Source organism: Condylostylus longicornis, unplaced genomic scaffold (genome assembly GCF_029603195.1).
Source record: "Condylostylus longicornis isolate FDR11 unplaced genomic scaffold, ASM2960319v2 ptg000018l, whole genome shotgun sequence".
In the NCBI taxonomy this organism is placed as follows: domain Eukaryota; kingdom Metazoa; phylum Arthropoda; class Insecta; order Diptera; family Dolichopodidae; genus Condylostylus; species Condylostylus longicornis.
The window spans coordinates 8,170,639-8,187,890 of NW_026577987.1; positions in this window are offsets into that span (position 1 = coordinate 8,170,639).

Consider the following 17,252-nt stretch of genomic DNA (forward strand, 5'->3'; position numbering starts at 1 on the left):
ATATATTTTAGATACCGTTTTAAAGTAAGTTTTCAATATTAAAATTTTCAATATTAAATTAAATTCTTCTTTTAGTTGGAAAAAATTTTGAATTCACAATAAAATTTATTATTAAATCTATTTGAATTACTTAAAATTATAAAATTAAATTAAGCCAAAATTTTCCTTGCGTTTTACTAATGTGTACATATATGCAAAGTGAGAACGTATTTGTTAAAGATTAATGTGTATGGAAATGGAAATCGATAAAATATGAGAAAAGTTGAAAAAGAAGTTGAAAACGTTACAATCACCAAGGATATATCAGTTCTTTATGACGTTTGGTTCCTGAGATAGACTAGGGAGCTCATACTTTCAAGACGATCAAATTCAATTTTGATCTCTAATTATTTTATTATGTAGATTAAGGCAATCGTAGCGTAAATATGATATTAATTGCATCTTTGAATTAATATTTTGTTCCAAAACACCAAATTATTATGCTATATCCAATTTTGCAATTATGCTACCAAATAATTGTGCTATTAATTAAAATTTCATTATTTGTTTTAAGCCAAATTTTAATTTATAACGCTTTGAATTAATAATTACTTAAATAAAAATTTTCAGTCAGAAATTCAGGCAAATACTCATATTTAAGGAATAAATAAAGAAATTATTGAAGCGACCTATGGAAAAACCCTATATGTGAAATAGCCATTATTAGTTTTAAAAAACGAAGAGAAATGTTTCATGAAAATTCTCATAGTTTGAAGAACGTAGACTTTATAACTTATGCTCACCATATAAATATATTTTTGTCGACATCACATAGAATTGCTAAGCATATTGAGAACGACACGCAAATTAATAAAATATTTTTAGTTTTCAAGTACAAACTAACATGGATTTTAATTTTTAAATTTGTCCATTTCATTTGAGTTTTTCTTTATTTTTTCGTGTGTTAATAATTTATTTAGTAGCGTTTTATTTACGCCTGCAAAGTCTACAAAACTAGAATTGTTTCATTTTTGCTTTTTCGTTAATTTTATACTTAGCAAAGTATGGTATGGAATATGGAACTTACATGCATCTTTAACTTGAATCTCTTATTCATAGCTAAAAGGATCAGCTTTTCAACTTAAGGAATAGTTCTTATACCTTATATTATTGAAAAATATTTATTTTGGTGCTGAATAAAGTAAAGTAAATTATTAAGTGGAAAAAATATGAAAAGTTAAATAAAATTCAAGAGTGTAGTGGATAGTTTGAAATTTAAATAAATTTAGAACTGTGGATAGTATTACTTTTTGCAATAAAGGAATTTAATTAATGAAATGCACTTTAATTTGGAAAGAGCTCTTAACACTTCCAAAAACATAGAAAAATTACATTTATTTCAATTATTTTATTACAAGTTTTAAGTTGCGAAAAATTTGTTTTTCAAGCAATTTGGAAGAGAAATTTCCTTTTGCGATTTTTTTGTAAATAACACTGAATTCATTTGAAAATTGATGGATAAAATAGATTTTTGGACGGCAGTAAGTTTTTACGCTTACTGCTTTGGAAGAATATTGCATTTAATAAATAAGTAAAGCTATACTATGCGAGCCTTACCTATATTTCGTATGTAATTAACCGTATAATGGTATGTACCTCTCGAAGCGTTCAGCATATTGATCTGTTCGTATCTATTTCGTTTCTATGGACATCAAACCATCTATAAATTAATCTATAAATTAACTTTTGTTGGTTTTTAAATTTTCCATTAAAATAGTTCTTCAAATAAAACTGAACAATTAAAATATAAATTTTTTTGTCTCAAAAAAAGAAAAGTAAAACGTCTCTTGAAAATTTTGAAATTTTAAAGACTTAATGACAATCAACATCCTTGCTTTGTATTCGCAAGAGCATATAGTTTGTATTCTATCTATACAAAACGAAGTGAAAAATTTTTATTTACAAATATCTACTACGTAAATTTGTTGTATAAGAACCGCTTGAACGTAAAAAATTTATTTCAGTTCTTCTTTGCCAAAAACAAATACGAAAAACTTGGATGAACTTAGGAAATTTAAAAAAAAATTATGCCATTATTACCTATAATTTACCCTTATTAGACATTGGTAGAATTCTGATTACGATAGGCGTCAAGGTAATTTGTTCGTTTTCTTTAATGAACAGATTTTTTCTTCTTTGACTTGAGATTCACTTAGGTAATTACGAAGGATATTTTGTAGGTACTTTGTTTCTTTTTTTACCATTTTTTCTCAGATTTCATTGTAATTATTGTCCTTTTCTTGTTTCCCCTCATTTTTGTTTTTCTTTTTCCTTTTTGTTCGCAAAATATTTATTCTCGTAGATACAAAGTAAAAATAAACAAAAAAGAAATAAATTTTCATTTTCCGCATACCTTTTTTTTGCATCTGAATCACTAATAATAGAGATTTTAAGAGGATACGGTCTGCTTCAATAAATTGAAAGAACAAAAATTCTCGAATAATTAGTTATAGAGGCACACAGCTTACAAATTGCACATTTTGTTTATAATTAACACAAGAATTAAAGTGATGACTTTCATATTTCGACTGCTCCAAATTTAATAAGATTTGCTAGAAAGGAGTTCTCGAGAAATTATAAAGAATGGGAGAATTGTTGAGATTTTGAGCTATACGTCTATTATGATTTTAGTTGCACATCTGTATAAATTTCAATCTACTACCATGTTTTCTAATACATAATTAAGACTGAAAGAGTGAATTCTATATTTAGAGTTCATACAGCTACACTTAGAAAAAGCACGTATACACGGGTTTAAACTATATTTGTTTTATTTCAACTAACAGAACAATTATGTAATTTGTATATAATTCGAAAGTCTATGATCAACACTGCGTATTTCTTAGTAACTTGAAAATATTAATTTTCAAAAAAATTTTCAAAAAAATTTTACGAGTTACCATAAAAACTCAAATAACTACTTTTTTTTTTTGAGAGTAATGGTTTAAAACTGTCTTAGTGAAGTAGTTCGAGCAGTTTTTGCAATAATGGTATCTACTTGAACCACTGTGTAATTCGCCTTTAAATTTAATAAGCTTCGCTCAGTTAGATTTTTATTTTGCTAAAAAATACAAATTTTAAAAATAAAATTTAAATTATATTTTCACTTTAAACTGATCTAAAAGATAAAAGTTCAAGAACCACCGAAATTAACGTTACCTAACGTAACCCAACGTAAGGAAACGCAACGCAACGCAAAGTCCCATTACGTCTCACAATGTAAAATATTCCCATTAACAGATCATAATATTTATCAGTAAATCATTAAGTATCTATTTGTGTAGCATCAACATTTTGGTATCTACAACATAAACGCCATTTTGATTTTGCAAAACTTCTTTAATATTTTGGACAAATGTAAGTTCTTTTTTTTATTATTCTATTTAAGCTGTCAATAACAGAAAATACTCAATAAATAAATGCAACACCATACGAGTACAAATTTTTTTTTACAATAAGTAAACTAAAAAAAAAAATACAAAATGTAAAACTGACCAAATTTATTTTCGGGTTCATAAAAATTGACTTAACGTTAATAATTTTCATCCGATTCCTTTGGTATCTACACATTCCATATCAAAATTTTTCTATACCAAAAAATATTTTGATTCTAATCAATGGGGTCAAATAAAATAATAGTTAAACTTATATAAATATATTAAATTTCTATACCGTATACACAAATAAATATTATTTTGACCTTTCATTCTCCTGTAAGTGGTTGTTTTAGTTTCACATGAGTAAACCATTTGAAAAGAATACCGTTATAAATCAAAAAGAAACTTGTGTTTCCTATACATTTTTTATTGTAGATTTTTTTTTTATTTCTAAGGGTTAAAATATTTTTTGATTTAAATTTATTTGACATAAGTTAAGATAAAAGAAAAAGGATCTTTCAAATTTTTCATGTTTGAAATTCATTTTGGATTATTTGTTTTTCTTTTTGTTATTTCTGACAGATACATGAATTTTTTAAGGTTATTTAGGCCCTCATATATAATAATTTTTTTTTCCTATATTTGGATAAATTTACAATAATTTCATTTTGATGGTATAGCGTGAACCTGTGTTCGAATAATGTGGATAATATAAAAATTTTGTACAAGGTTAATATTATTTTATGGTTCCCGACAATTAATTATTTCGTGAACCGTTTTAACATTTTCAGAAACGAAATTTTTGGTTTAAATCTTGTGATTGAAATGCAATATGAATATCGAATTTTAATTTTATTTTAGTTCCTTGATTCGAGTCTGGATCTTATAGATGAAATTGAAGCAAAAAAAAAATAATATTATTAAAATTTTGTCAATTATAACAGATTCAGAAATTCATTTACAATTCTTTTGCTTTAAAGGATTGAGTAGCTGAAATCTATTAATCCGTAAATTGTAGGAACTCTAAAAAATTCATAAACAGAGAAAAATTCGAACAGGGTTCTTTTAATTTTTTAAAGGTTCTTTTAATTTCATTTAAGTACATTGATCGGAACTTAATTCAATTTTCATAAACTAAAAATTCTTACCTTAAGTTTCATAAACCATTCAGCATAACGTAAGTAACAGTGTATGAAAATAAGCTAATATTTTCTGTTACTCACCATTAATTTTTTGAACTTTGAAAGCCCTTTTAATTTAAAAAAAAAACTAGAAAAAATTCGTCCTGAGTGACAAATAAAAATTTCATTTGCTTATTGATTTATTCAACTTTCTCTGTACTTTCTCTTTACAATTAATTTCATTCTACTATTTTTTTTACTATTATATACTTTATTACTGTTATGATAAAGGCGATAAATTCTTACCGTTAATAATTTAATGTTCATTTCCATAGAAAAACCGCTAGTCTATTATTACAAGAGCGAGAAACATTTTTGTAAAGATGCTCATGGGAAACATTTTAATTCTATTTATCCTTTTTTGCAAAGTTTTTTTTTGCTTTTATTTGATTATATTAAATGTAACATAAAAATCCTTTTTAACCACCATTTCGCATAAATATCTTTTTTATATAGAAAAATTTTCAAGGACTTTTTCCTTCAACATATAGATTTGTTGGACAAAATGTTCATGATTTCTATTTAAAAAGCTCAGATATTAAAGGTGTTGTCATGATTTTTGTTGCTATAAAAATTATGTTCTCTCGGTTTTATAAAGTGATAGATAAAAATCAACGGTAGGAAATAGCTTTATTCTGCAGTAGAAAATAGCTTTAAAGTAACAAAAAACTAGAAAATTCTTCATTAAAAAAAAACAAAGATAAATTTAAAGATTTTAAGGTATACTTATAGCTCTTGTATCAGAAATTGCTTCAGAGAAATAAATTTCATACTAGTTGTAATTAAAGATTTTTGAAAAACTTTTGCAAAAGGAACGTAGAGTAAGTATGTTAAGGTATCCGCGTTAAAACTCTACAACAATATCTTTTTGCGGTTTTCTTATCGCGTTAAAACTCTACAACAATTTTCTTTTTGCGGTGGTTAATCGATGCGAAAAAAAAGTGTTCTAATAGGATAGCAAATAAGAGCTTCTTGAAATTTTCTCAAGCCGGAGATAAATTAACAGGCAAGCTATAATTATAAAAGTTAAAGTGAAAACAAATTTATTCGAGTTGTTGAAATAAACTAATTTCTTCCAATAATATTTGATTGCTGAAATTGGCTCTATCAATAATGTGAAATGTTATAAAAAGTTATGACAATAACATTGAAGATATTCGATTTCAAACTTTGTTTTCAATATAAAAACAATACCAACCTTGAGTAAACTGGATATTGAAAACTCCTTCTCTTAAGAAACATTCTGCTTTCAATTTTAAACTGTCATCTTCTAAATTGCTAAATCCTTTCTTTTCTTTTAAGTAGTATTGGTCAAATGGGATAATCTAAATATCTTGAATAATTATAAGGCCAGTCTGATAAAATATTCAAAAACTACTTGACAGTCACATATATAATAGCACAATAGTATTCTTGATCTAAGTTCATTCGCATTAAACACTGTTTGATTTGAACAAAATTTGATAATAATTTGATGTGTAAACGTCCTCAACAAATTTCAATGACACAGTTTGGAAACAATGTTCGTTATTTGAATTAATTAATTATATTTTCAATCTTAGGCAATTATATTTTCTTAATCTTTAACTTTATCTAACGTATTTGTGCATGTTTCACGTTGCGCGATACCAACATAAAAAGTTCAGTAAAAATTTGAACAAAACAAAAAAAATATTTTAACAAGCTTCAACATATTTAATTTGGTCCAGTTTGTGATTTAGAATACCAGAACAAATAATATTCATTACAAGTACCTTATTCGTAATAAAAATTGCTTACAAATTTGACATCTTAAATTGGATATTATTGTCAAATTATGTTGGAATGCTTTTGATTAAGATTAAAAGCACTGTAAATAAAGAAAAAATTTAAATTTATTGAAAATATTTTTGGAGTGATAGTAATTAATATGAAACCTTAAATTTCTATTGTTAAGCCACCACAATGAGTAATATTCTTAAAAACACAAAAAAAAATTTCTGAAAATCTATTAGAAAAATTTTGGAAACTTCCACTTTGAAACTTTCCAACTTAATTTTTATAAGACCTTTGAAATAAATAGTATGTGTTCTCTATCATTTTACGATTTATTTTTTAATTTACCTCTCACGATTTACAAAATATATCCTTTTTAACCTTAAATTTTTGCTATTAAGAACGTGTCTTCTATTTTAGTTTATATGCGGTACACCTATTTTGTATTGTATGTTCGCTCGCTACTATTTGCGCATTGCAATCTATATTATACGGATAATAGACTCATAGAGAAGAATATTAAGAGGTTGTTGTGCTTTTAATTCAAATATTTAAATTTTTGGATTATGTACGCTTTAAAACAACAATATGAAATCGCGTTTTTTAAGCTTTGAAAATGTTTTTACAAAATACAATTAAAACAAATTTGTTTCAGGTAATTTTTCATCAAATTTAATTTGATCACCTTGAGAAGGATTACGAAAACCTCAAAATAAATATCAAATTTCTAATAAATCTCACATTATTTCAACTTTCTGGGAAATCAACATAAGTGTTTTCTTTTTTATGCCACAGAATTTTATTTATAAAATATTTTGACAAAAACTAATGGAAATGTAATTTTGCACATGCTTTTGTGATATTTCATAAACCTTTCATACAATTTTGTTAAAAATATTTGCTTTATCACGTAGTTTTAATAAAAAACTTAAATTTTAACATGAAAAACTTTTACATTACATTTTGTGTGTGGTAGTTAACGAAAATCTAAGTACATTTGTCGTAGTATACAAAACGTGTTCATATGCAATATTGATATATGAAACACAATAATGGAAAAAGGATCAAAATTACCTAAAAACCAAGGTTTATAGTGAAAGTTTTTGCAACTTTACGATTTTTGTATATTAAAAACATATCTAACCTTTTTTAAAAATGATGTAGCTGTACGAATTAATTTTCTTTTTTCTTGAATTCTTAAATATTTTTTAATTTTCTTTAAAAAAATAGTAGTTTCTACTTTCTATGATTAATTTCATAATATTGTACAGACATTTTCTTTAGAAGCAGAAAAGTAATCAATAAACTGTAACAAAGTTCAAAAATAACGTTTTGAAAATTGAAAAATTTTCATCAATTATAGGACCCCGGAGCAATGATAGACCACTTTAAAATTTAAGAACTTTTCATGTTATGTTCTTCTTTTGAAGGACGAAGATATTAGAAACCAATAAAATTTCACATTTGCATGTTTTATAGTTTTTTATTTATTAAATTTTGATCTTAAATTCAATTTTTAAATTAATTGAATTTTCATGAAAATCAGTTTAGCTGGAATTGAGTGAGATATACCAGTATACACATAGACAGACCGCGACATCCGCTAAAAATAGTTTACTTAGGTTTCAGGTCATGAAGGTATGCGTCGCTGTTAAAAACTCGAATAAAATTTTGTGTCATCACGGTGCTTTCTTTAATTCTTTACAAAATGCAATGTTGACAATTATAATTGTGTGATACTACTACAAATCATTCATCCTTCGAGTATTTAAATATTTATAAGTAAAATCATTAAGAAAATTTTAGAGAAAGTGAAAATAATATGATATCAGGTTTTAATAAACTTTCTTCATATTTTCAATTTTTTCCATAAACATTTTTCTTAATGGCGGAAATGGCTGATACCAAATAATCATCATTATAACCATAACCACAAAAAAAATAAAGCAAAAAAGTTCTACAAATTAAATGCAAAAAGTGAGCTTCTATTTTAGCTTTAAACGTTAAATATGTAGCTAATTATTAAAATTAGTATCAACCGAGAATTGAAAGTAGTTTTGAGTCAAGCCGTGAATTTCGTATTCATGATTTGTAATTGAATGTAAAGCTAATTAATGTTAGTTAAAACGAGTATAGAATATAAAAGAATGTCGACATTCTTTAGATTACTATAATGAAGGGACATGAGGTATAGAAGTTATCTGTAAAAACTTTCCGTACAACGAAATAGCTCTTTGTCAAAAGACAAGATCAGATATTTTTATTCTATTTTTAGCTTACCTTAATAAATTGCAACTCTTTTTATACTTAACTATGAAATTGCATATTTATAGGATATTTTACAGAAAATTAAATGTGGAATAAATTTAAATATCTCGTAACATTTTGGAATAACGTATTTCTTTATCATTTCAGTTACTACAATTTACTTTTGGCGTTTTTCTGCAAATTGCTTCTTTATTTAAGATAAATTTGCCATAATATTGTTCATAGTTGTTAAGGCAATTTCCTAAAATTTTCAACAATATTTTTTCTGAACGAAGAAGAAATTAAAAGTAGTTCACACTCTTGTTAATTTACAAGTAAGTCCACAGTAATACCCAGTTATTCTTGTCGGAAGGCAATAAATTTTGTTTTCCTTTCCGACGCAACAACCTTATTTTAAATTAAATTGTAAATTACTTACCATGACGTGCCTTTATATAAAATGTACGAAATATTTATTTATGGGTTATTTTTATTACACTTTAGATTATTTTAGTTCTCGTAAAATAGAAAAAAGTTTAGTGTTAACATGCACAAAATGTACTTACATAATAATAAGAGGAACAGTAATTTAAGCATTGTCCTAAAGAAGTGTAAATTATTTTTTTTTTAAATTAGCAAAAAGGGTAGAGTAAGTGAAGTGGTGCAACGATTTTAAGCATATTTTTGTTAAATCTTTAAGGTTGATCTGACATTCAGGAAAAATTTTAATGATTTGACATTAGCAAAACTCTTTATAACTCACCTCATCATCACAAAATCGAATTACGGAAAACTGAGCCAGTGGATGGTGTGTGGTGCCAATTATAATTCTGGTTGTTTGGACCATATGGTGTTAAAACGGATGCTGTTATGTTAATAGTAAAACTGAATTTTGATGTTGGCAAATGCCTTTGAATTTTTGAATTTCTTCGGAAAATACTTCGCTATTTCGGAAAATAATTTCACTAACTCAATTATAAATTTATTATTTACGTAATTTTTCAATTCTCTAAATTTTTTAAAATATTTGTAGATGAAAGTTTCGATTACTTGCTATTCGATTAAAAACTTTCAAGAGATTGTTTTACAAAACTTTCAAAGTATACTTGTTTAACAAATTGTAATTAAGAATGATTCGCTTAAACAATCACCTTAAGTATTCCGTCCCGCATTTCAATTAACATATTCTTTCTATATTGAATTAAATTATTCGAATCCCAAGAAGCTTATTTTAATTAACTGCTTAATTAATATTGGTATATTATATTGGTATAATAAATAATTTTCAGTCTTCTTAAATTAATTTAAAAATGGAAAAAAATCCATAATTATTGATTCGTTTTCACTGCGCTGAACAACGTCATCTTATGTTGTGCAAATTTATTTATATTCTCATATACAAGAACAATTGCAATAATGAAGAGAAAATCTTATTTGTGATCGCATAATTTTTCATTTACGAAGCAATATACATGTATGATGTCGTTTTGTAGTCTTCTCATTCTGAAAAACGGTACGTATTGTGTACCCATCTATATTAATCATTATCGCGATAATATTGATTAATGCGTTTATTCAAAATCTTATGCATATTTTATGCAGGTACGTTCATATGTTATTAATGCATTTTTTACATAAAGAGATTAAAAATTAAACTACACGATTGTTTATAAAAAGTAAAATAAAAAATTGCTATAACAATATTTTTTAATTTATTTTAAATTTTTTTATTAATCACTGTAAATTTGGTAAAAACTTATCAAAAAAATTTTAATTTACACAGAAACTTGATAGGCTTACCCAGAAGCATTTTCTGCAACCCTCTTTGAACATTTTAAATTATTTAATAGAAAGCAAATTATATTTGATTCGAGTATGTTGTCATATTAAAATAAAGCATCATTGGCAATAACTAGCAAACTACAAAGTCTCAAAAGTACTCAATTCCGAAGTCTGTGTATAAAATTCTTCACGCACACTCTTTTTTCCACAATTTTATATAACTCTTGTCGAATTTCAGAGGTATTAATATTGGACATTTTCATTTGTTAAATTATCTTATATTCTCAGTCACTAGTTCAATCGCATTCAATTAAGAAAAATGGTTATTACTTAATTTTCATTAATATCTAACTTTTATTCTTTATCATATTTAGTATTCAAAATTATTGTTATAATAAAAATAGCCAGTTAATTAAAACTTAATCTTCTTGTTTCTAAACTTCATCAATTTTTATTTTTACTTGTGGATCTATTTTTGTAAATATTGAAACGAAAAATTAAAAAGGTGAAAAATTAAAAAGACACCAATTTTCTTTCACTGCCAAGAAAATTTATTATTCTATTATAAACTTAATTAAAAAAAAAATATGATGTAATTTATTTGAACAAAAATCTGTAATTTGTTTACGGATTTTAATCATTTTCCTGAAGAAATGAAAGAAAATTTTTTCATACAACTGCAGAGCATATGAATGACATATCCAAAGAAATGAGTCTAGGCAGACAAATTAAAAACATTTTTCACCTCAAACTGGACTTTTTAAAATTCGATTGAAATTAGAATAAATTTCGCATGTTAATAAAATTTTTGGCAAAGATTTTCCTCTACTCCATTATATTTTGCGTGCATTTTTGTAACTCTTCCCTTTCCTTTAGCAGCTCCCACGTTAAAATTCAATTAAAAATACGCCCTGGAGTTTGACAATAAGATTGTAACTTTATAGTTTTTTAGCATCGCCTCAAGACCACATAATGAAAAGGAAAATATTTTTGAAATCATTTTGGTAACGGCGGCTATTTATATAATTTTTTTTTATACAATATCGCTAATTACACAATTACAATTAATTATGTAATCGGCTCGTTTTTTATGATATTTATTAACTCAAGCAAACTACATTTTTTTTCGTTTATATGGCCATTTTGAATACCAATTTCACATATGTTTGTACATTATTTCAATTTTATACAAAATGAAATCATAATTAAATTATTTCAAAAACCACATTATTTTATTGCTCTAGGGAATAACGAATATAGGTTATACTCCATTGGAATTTACTAATATTATTTGCATAATATATATACGTATATATAAAGCCGATTTGTAATTTATATTATAAATAAACTGTTTGTATTATTGAGGTGCATTATTCTAAAGGATAATGCGGAAATTGCACTAAAAATAATTGAAATTTTGGTTATTGAAATTGTTTTATGTTAATTATATTGGTTTATAAATGGAAATTCCAAATATAGATTTATATGCATATAATATACTAATTATAAAATACAATCATATTATCGCTAAATTATTTGTTTATATGTATGTATCTCTATTTGACCATACTTATAGTAACGTTTTAGGATAACGAAATATTAATTTAAGATAAAAGAACGAAGGATATTTAAGATTGAATAGCATTGATTTGCGGAAATATTGAGTTTGACCTTATGAGGCTTTCAAGAAAATAATTTCATAAAATATTTTAGCGTCTATTAAGAAAATATTAAAAGACAAAATTGATAAAAAGTTTTAAATTTATTTAAATTTTGAAAATTTTCATACACCAATTTAATTCAGTTTCAAGTAAAGTACCCGTGCGTTTGCAAATTTAATTAAAATTTATTATTAACGCAAAAAACGGAAAAGTTTTTAGAAAATCGTGTTGACTGCTTCTAATATTGAAAATGAACAACTGAAAAATATTTTGACAAGTTCATAAATCATAATAACACTGCCCAGTTAGCGGTTCCTTTTTCCTACCTACCAAAATGCAAATGGAAAACCACAACATAATAAAATACTTCGAACGTAAACTCTACGCTTTTAAATTTACGTTTCGAGAAATACCAAATTATTTAGAATGATAAATTGATATTTCTCCAACCTTATGTCCTAAGCGAAATTAGTTAATAAAATTTTTTACCGATAGAATTCCATACAACTCAAGAGGTATTGTAATCGCACCAATTTCACATGTCTAGTTCCCATCAGAATCCTGAATCTCAATTTTGTTGACACGATTTAAATGTAAATTAATGCATTAGTTTACTTTAGCAATGTGATAGATTTTTAGATTTGTAAGATTCGATCGCCTGGACCTTTAACATATCCGATTAAATTGGATTCCTTTATAATTATTATGCATTTTTGACCGAATCTAACATAATAATAAGTAAATGACATTTCTAGAAATTTAACATTTGAATTTCATTTCATAGCCTTCGCACAACTAACAAGCTTTTAAAAAAAAACAAGATTGCAGAAGTCAACCTGAAATAACGATTTGATATCAAGTTTAACAAAAAAACTATAATAATGGAAGTATACAAGAGGCATTTTAACCGATTTTGTTGGACGCATTTGCTAAACTTGTTAGGATTAATGAAATTTTTTAAATATTTTTCAGAAAATGTAAGGCTTCGGTTATATACTGCGCTGGATTTTCTGTAATTTAATTTTAAATTTAAAATTTGTTGTTTTTTTAATAAAAACTATGATTATGACCTCATATTGCCCACTTTTATTTTATTGTGGGATAAAATTGGGCAGTTGCCAAGTAAGATTTATTAGAATATTGCAATAATGTATCAGAACGAATAAGTAATAAAAAACGTAGATTTTTTTCAGGTTTAATAAACTGAAATGCACCTGTGGCGATAATTTTTTTATACTGTGTTTTTTTTTTCTTGTGGTATTTAATAAGTTTACAAAATTTTACGTTGCCGTGATTCAAACACAAACTACTTATTTTGAAAAAATTTCGTAGATATTTTAACAAAAAAAAATGATGTGCTATTTGAGAAATAACAAAAGAATAATTCGTAGTAAACACTGTAGAAAGACTCTTGTATAATCTTAAGGTTTTGCATACCATCGTTTGTGCACAAACATCGTGTCCGTTAAATTTTTACATTCTTTCCTAGTCAATTTTGTAGAAATTGTTAATGGCCTTGAATTTCTTTCATTCAAAAAACTGTTAGATGTTACCAGATCACAGATGTTGCCATCATAACAAATATGATGAACATAAACCAAAACACTTTTACAAAGCTGCTTTTAACCGCTAATATTCCATGTCAGAATATAAAGGATCTAAGGGCCCGAGATTATTGTATTTGTTTATACTTTTTGCTTTATTGAGTGCTTTAAGAAAATTAAATTGCCCCATAACAAAATCATTTTCAAATTTTTCACACATTGAATTGTCACTGGTTTTATAGTGTTATTTGCTCGCAATACGCAAAATGCGGTTAAAAATTCGGGTCAATAATTTTAAATAAATGAATTTAAAATAAAAGATTTTATCGGTTCACGATTACATTTTATTTAGAATGAAAATTATACCATTATTACATACATATAATATGTATGTACGAATGGACACATGTTCTAAAATACGGTAGATTTACCTACATATCTTGCTTTTGTTTGCGAAAATTTTGCCAGACAAATAATTCATTGTCATGCGTAAAATTTTAATGCAAAAATTGAGAGTTCTGCAAAAATTAGGTAGGCTTATTACTTCAACATGTTTTAAATTGTTAAAATATACGAATTTACATATGTATGTACTTATTAGTTGATGAAAATTTATTTCAAAAACTTTAAGCTTTCCATATAAGCAGGGAATGGTGATATAAATTTAAAAAAAGCGCATTTTATTATTTTAATATTTTTTTTTTTGACTGTATTACGTGATTACGTACAATAAGAAAGGTTAATCTATGACACAAAATTTCGAATGCCGAGTTTTCGTTAGAAACGTATTCCTTAATTGTAAGGAAGCGTAAATAACCTATTTTTAGCGAAATGTCGGTTTATCGATCTGGGTGTGCAAACTCGTATCTCAAACTCGGTTGAACAGAATTTGATGAAACTTTATATCAGAAATTTTGGTTACATGTCTTGTTATGTTTGGTCTTTTCATATTTTTGCTTTTATACACAGAAATAACTAAGCAATTTTCTTGAAATTGAATATATAAATACACTGTGTAGAAATAATGAACTTATAAATTTTTTGAAAATATTAATACCGCGACTTTCACTAGGGTCCGATTTTACATATTTTATTTGAGCTCTATTTGCTGCCGGACCTAACTATTTATAGAATTCGGATAGCAAAAAGTCAAACCCTTCTAAGAGTCAAATTTATATTTTTCTCCGTGTAAATTAACTGAAAGTGCAATACTCGTATTTACTAACGTGCTAATTACATCGGACAAACAAACTTACTAATATATGTGTGAAATATTTTAGTAATTTATTATTTAAAAAATGTTTCAGAAACATGTAGGTAAACAATATAAAACGAACTTTCAAACTTGACTTTAAAATAATAAAATGAAACGTGTTATTTATTATACAATAATTATTATTGTTTTTTTTGGAACGTACCTCAGCAAGTGAAAATAGTGCTTTAAAAATTAGTAGTATATAGCTTTCATTTCATAGCCTTCGCACAACTAACAAACTTTTACAATAAAATTACAGAAGTCAACCTGAAATAGCGACTTAATATCAAGTTTAACAAAAAAACTATAATAATTAGCTATATACTACATTATTAAAATTATTTTCTTTCGTATAGAAATATGTTTCAAAAATTGCATACATTTAGGGTAAGCATTGCTTTTTTGTGAGTAATTGTGTGAGTTGATGGCATGGCATTCAATTTATTCGACCATTTTGTTCTTTTAAAGTTCAAATTTGGTATACTACGGCAGAAGAAGCCACTACTTTTCAAAAATTTGAAAAATGCATTTTCAGTTCTTTTAGGGACTATTACTTTTAGAGAAAGTTTCTTCCACGGAAATAGTTTCTAGTAGAGATCCATGTGCGTATGAAATTTCAGCTTTCCACCTTCAAGGTTGTAGAAGTTTTGTAAACAGACACACAGACAGACGGACAGAGTGAAACTAATAAACCCTTTTTTCCCAATTTTTTTTATTGTAAATATTTTAGATTTATTTCCGATTAAATTTTTTTTATAGTAACGCATTCTACCACATTTTGAGGCGTATATGTCTTTTAAAACGATTAAAATAAATTCAGTCATCTTAATTTTTATGAATTTCGTAAAAAGTTGTAGATCTTCGCCAGTCATTAATTTATTCATTAAAGAATAAATATTTTTTCAACAAAGAATTGTACTGTCAAAATAAACGATAATTATAGTTTTTATTTCATAAAATATTTCTAAAAATACAAAGAAGGTTAACAAGGTTTTTTTTCTAAAAGTTTAAATAAAGTCCATGAAAAAATCTTAAAACCTACTTTTCACTTTTTGTTACCTTTTTGCTCAAAAGAACTTCTAGGATTGTTAAGAAAATCTTATCTTTTACAATGCAGAAAAAGAAAAATCTTGAATATCCTTTTGAATTCCCATTGACTTTTCTATCTTTTTTAAAATATTTATTTTATATAAAATGCAAGCAATCCAATTTACCTTAGGCTCAAAGGAAATATTTAATAGGTTTACAATTCTTTGTCGATAAAAAAAAAGGAAATCGGACTGAGTAAATGAAGATAGTTTCCTTTTTAACTTGATTAAAAAATTTTATTTTCATTCCTTTTATATCGTTTAAACTTAAAACTTTTCCGTAAATGCAATCTTTCTAAAAATTAAATCAGAGAACGGTGATTCGAAAAATACACATTTTTAGTACGTTTTTTGATCGACCATTTTGACTATTTTCCTAATTATTAAAATTTATAATTGACAAAATAAGTAACCAACAACAAAAAATTTGAATCAAAGAGATAGGTATAGAAAAGTGTTAGTAAGGATATGTGGTTGAAAGTAAAATGAAAATGATGTTGAAAAATAAGATTTTAGCACTTAAAGGCAGTCCCCGACTGAAGAATTTTAACCGACTGAACTTGGATCTAAGCTTGTGTGGGGCTGCTTAACCTGGGTAGGCATGAAATCAACGAGATTGCTGATGAACTGCCGCTGGAAAGATCTGAAGCTGTTTTCGCGCAACCCGCTTCTTTGAACGGATTGCCAAAATATACAGATTTGCATATCTTGTTGTGGAGATTGCAAAACTAAAACCCTTACTCTATGTGAATTATATATGTAATTAGGTTTACTATATATCAATTTTATGATTAATCTAGTATTCAGCGCAATAACGTTACAAAAAGTGATTTGTTATTCGCAATTCCCGATAACACATAAGCGCCCGATAATATCTTGCTTTAGCAAATTTATTTTTGCTAAAGCAAGATTAAAACGGAAATCATTTGTTACAGATTCATTATAAGCAGGATTCACATTACGAATATGGAATGGGGCACCGGAGAATTTTGAACCGCCCCTGAAGACAGATTATGTTACAGAAAACAAACCAAGCATTTGTAGCTGATGTTATTGTCATTATCCATCATAAACGTCCAGTCTTGATAATTATGATTATTCTACCATCATGTACTCATTTACCTTTCTTACTTATAATTACCAAAGGATGTAATATGATTTTCCAATCCAATTCTAGTTTTTTATTTTTATAAATTTTTTTTATTCTAAATTACGATAATATTTTTATTCTTAAAATCGTACCAAACATTATTGCATGTACAATTCTTGTGTTAATTATTTATTATAGCATAAGGCAAAAAAGAATGACGTTTTATTTATTGT